The following is a 4677-nucleotide window of genomic DNA, read 5'->3' on the forward strand; positions in this document are numbered from 1 at the left end:
GTTAAGGCAGGCTTCTAGAAGGAGGTGGTGCACCACAGCAGGTTACCTGCTGGGCTTTGAAATGGAAGCATGGCTGGGTGTGGGGGGGTGCTAAAGGGCACCCCTCTGCTTTTAGCCTTCCTTGGCTAAGCTCAAAGATGCTGCTGTATCAAGGGCTGAAGAAGAACTTCAGGTAGGCAAGGGGCAAGGAAGGGTCAGACCACCCTCCACACAACACGAGCTCACTCAGAGTATAGTTCCGGAGTGAGGAAGACGTGGAACAAAGGCGAGAATTCCTCGAATTAGAATTGCCACAGGTGGGGTGAGCTCGGCCAACTCAGGAGAAAGCTCCCCAAAGGGAGGACAGGGGCCCTTCCCACAGAACATGGGTGGATGGATGCCATAGGAAGATACCTAGGGATGCTTCTCCCACCCTGCTTCCAAACAGCTTTTCTGCCAATGCCTACACTTCTGTCATTGAAGATTTATTTTTGAGCATGTGTCCTTTCCCCCTTTTAAGGAATTATTTTCCACTATAAATGTTAAGTATGCTTCTCAAAGGAAATTTGGAAAATGCAAAGAGGATAAAAACATTTTTTACCCACACCCTGAACCCACACAGCACCCACTTATTTTTTTTTTAACATTTCGGGATCTTTCTCTGCTATCTTTTGTGTTATTGTCGTCTTCAAGCATAGCCATGAGCCTCCTGCATGTGGGATCCTGTGGTCCACTTCCCCTGCTTAGCTTCAGTCCTATTTCAGCCCCATGTTCTGGAGACATCAAGTCCCCACTCATCAAGTCCCCAGGTGCCAGCGAGTTCCGTGACATTGAGGAAGTTACCCTTCTGGACTCTAATGTCCTACCTGTTTAGTGGGGACAGAGATGCCCACCATGCTACCTCACAGGGCCCAGGGCCCAATAATGCAAGTGAGAGCCTAAGAGTCAAGTCCAGTTCAAATGTGTGGGGGTAGGGCAGGTGGAAGTGATCAGACAGAACTAGTCACAATGAGGCCACAGCGAAGAGGGTGGGATGGGGGGGTGGTGGGTGGTGGGAAGGATGGGCCAAAGGACAGGTGAGCACACCCACCCGAGTCCTGTGGGCCTTCCCCAGGACCAGTTCTCCTGAGCTTGGCCTGGCCAGGGTAGTGGTCCTACACCACTTCCTGTTGGGCTGAGTCCATTTTCAGTGCAGCCTGAGGTGATCGGAGGGAGATAACCAGCCTGGAATTCCTCATTTCCGCTCTTCAGGGCCTGGTGGTGAGCTTGGGGATTGTGTGGTTGCCGGGCTCTGCCTCAGGCCTGGGCACGGCTGGGGTTTGGAGTCTTGGGGGACCTGACAAATGGATGGTTCTTGAGGGTTGGCTTCAGGCAGGGTGGCTGGGCCTGGGGGCAGAATGGCGGGGAGGAGGGAGAGATCTGGAGGCACTTCAGAGCTGGACTTGATGCAGCCACTGACCGCCTTTCAGCCACATGTTTGTAACATTCAAGGTGTGTGTGTGTGCGTGTGTGTGTGTACACAGGGGGAGGGGAGGGCGCTCTCCCTGAGAGTGGCTGCCTTGGGCTGGGTAATGGAGACAGGTAGCTGCATGTGGATGTCTAAGAATGCTTCTCTTGCATACCTGTGTGGACGTGTGGGTCCAGGAGCAGCTGTGGGTCCGCCTAGGAATTTAGACATCCCTGGGGGAGGTGCGGGGGGGCCTGTGTGCCACTGAATGCCTGGGCTTGTGCTGTAGAGTGTCAACGTGTGTGTGTGTGTATGTGTGTGATGGAGCACATGTCTGAGCCTGGGAGGGGTGGTTCTGCAGGCATGCCTTGTGTCAGTGTGATTCTTTCTATCCCTGAAGCCCCATGAAAAGGTCACAGGCCAAGGTAATAACCTGGCAACAACACATATTTCCTGAGCACCTACTATGCGCTAGGCTCTCAGCCAGGCTCTGGAGATAAGAGAAATAAAATGCAGACCCTCCCTTGAGAAGCTCAAAGGGCAGAGGGGAAAGTGAGAGTCACAAACCATTTATGGCCCGAGACAATAAGTCCTCAGGGCCACCTCTTAGGCCCTTCCTCAGGGGTCCCACAATACTGCAATTGTGGAGATGGTCTGTTTTCACCACCATCTCCCCCTGCAGACTAGAGACCCTGGAGGGTCAGCACTCAGGGCGTACATGATGCTCTGTAAGGACGAATTATGCAAAGGCTGCTGTGAGTCAAACTGTGGCTGCGCGACTCCCAGCCAGCCACAGCCCATCATGAGCCACATCCAGTGTGACAGTCCCGCTGGAGCTGGGCTCACATCCTGCTACTTGCACCAGCTACTTAAGCTCGCAGAGCCTCGGTTTCCTCATCTGTGCAGTAGGAATAACAATTGGCCTAATCTCACAGGGGGCAGGAGGCTTCAGTGAGACTGTGTGCTGGGGGCTGCACACACACCCCGCTTGGTGAGTGGCAGCAACAGAAGCTGCCACCTGGGCAGTTCCACGAAGCCCTGTTGGCCAAGAAGGCAGACACAGAGCTCTGACTTCTCCATGGGCAAGTTGGGGGTCTCTCCAGCAGGCAGAGAGCAGCACCGCACCATTCCAGCATCAGGAGGAAGGAGCCCAAGGGTGGGGCCCGTGCCATTGGCTGGTGGGGGCTGAACATCCATCTGCATATCTTCTAAGCACATATCTCGCTGGCCAACCATTGATGTCTCTGTTCACTCATTGGTGCTTCCTCCAAATTCTTTGCATCACAGCCTTAACCGTCAGATGTCAACACGTAACTTTTCTGAAATGTTGAAAATGTGTCACTTTGAGAGACTGTGCTCCCCCTCATCCCCCACCTTATCCAGACACGTGCGTGCTTGGGCATGCTTGTGTGCGTGGCATGTGCTCATGGGCGTGAGGACAGGATGCACAGCTGGGGCAGGCCAAGCTGGACCTGCTCCCTCCTTACCTGCCAGAACTCAGTGCCCACTGGGTGTGGCCTCCTGTCTGACTCACACTGGCCCAGCTTGGCCTCCCCTCCTCTGCCTCATTGAGCCTGGTTCAAGGTCTTCTCAGTGGTCAGCTGGAGCTGACTCAGGCTGGCTTGTAGAGCCGACTCTGCCAATTTCTTCCTAACTCCACAGATCAGGGATGACGCCACATTGGTAGCTTGAGATATGTCCAGCGAATGATACAAATAAAACACCCCCCCCCAAGCATGTAAATGCCAGCACATCGCTGGTACTGCTGCATTATAACAACAACCTGATACCGAGTGGTAGCACCTGTTAGGCATTTGGCATCATTCTTATCTGCACAAAAATCCTGTGAGATATTTGTCATTATCCCCATTTCATACCTGGCGTTCATATTTACACGATCTGACTCCAGGTCCTTGCCTGTCACACTGCGCTGCGCGCCTCAGTAAACAGAACCATGAGACTTGATGGGGCTGGCGCTCACCATCTCATCAATCACTCCGCTCGTTCGACGGGGAAACTGAGCTCAGAGAGCCTCTCTATTGGGGGCTGGGGGGGTGGGGAGAGGGGCTTTCCCTGCTACCACCGCCTCACGCTTAGCTAACGTCACAGCTGCCATCGTCCATCCATCTCCCCGCCTGCAATCACGCGCATGTCCACCGCAAAGCCAAGGTCGCTGTCACCTGGTGTTCTACACGCATGGCTGATTTTTTTGAAACTTCACGTGCAGATCTCGACATTCAGTGCAAGTTCTATTTTGTTTTGCTCCGTTTGACCCAGTGTTCAAGACTCTCAGAAACATTTCCAATTCTGCTCAGGTCATTTGCTGTCTGCCTTGTCTCCCCCTAGACCTGCTGCCTTGGTCACTGCACCTTCGATGCAGGAAATGGGGTTAAACTTTAAAAAAGAACAAGCAAGACCGAGCTCTGTGGCCCAACCCTGGAGGTGCCCATCCCGTCTGACAGAGGTTCTGGCACCTACACACTTTGGAAAGCAGGTCCCTCCGGGTCTCCCACCACCATCCCGGCTCTGCCTGCCTCACTGACTAGAGAATCGGCTTTTCGTCCCTGGAATATCAGCAGCACTTGGTCAAACGCCCATTGAGGCCCACGCTGTGCGCCTGGTCCTTGACAGGCAGTCTCCCGTTTAGAAAGAGCTCCCTTTCCCCTGCTCCGCTCTAAGAGACCCACCAGGACGCCCTTTGCCGGGCAAGAGGATCCTCCCAGCGATTACACGTGAGTCTCCCGCTCCTGGAGAGCAGTTCAGCGCCAAGACCGGACCCGGCCTCAGAGTCCTGGAGCTGGGGCAGACAGCCGGGCAGAGGAGGGGGCCCGACCCCTCTCCTCTGCAGACTCCAGGCACCTGCCTCTATACCGGCACCCCAGTACCTCGGGGGAGAGAATCCTGCGCGTCCTACCACCCCGACCCAAAGAAAGAAGCACAAACTCGCTAATCCCCACCTAGTCCTCCCATCCCTAGGCCCCAGGGGTGCTTCGCATTCTGCCCTCGTGTCCCGGGGCAGACTAGGCGTCAGGTGAGCTCCCACCAAGGGCGGGTGGAAGGGGTAGATGGGGGCGGGGCGGGGCGGGCCTGAGACGGTGACCCCACCCGCGACGGGGCGGAGCAAGCCCTGTGGGACCAATGGGGCGGGGGGCTCGCCGCTGGGTGGGGGCTGGACGCCAGTGCCTCTCCCTCTCCCCGCCCTCCGCTCCGCCCCTCCTGGGTTTAAAGCCCCGCTGGTGGCTTGTGGCAGC

The sequence above is a fragment of the Desmodus rotundus genome, chromosome 9 (genome assembly GCF_022682495.2).
Source record: "Desmodus rotundus isolate HL8 chromosome 9, HLdesRot8A.1, whole genome shotgun sequence".
NCBI lineage: Eukaryota > Metazoa > Chordata > Mammalia > Chiroptera > Phyllostomidae > Desmodus > Desmodus rotundus.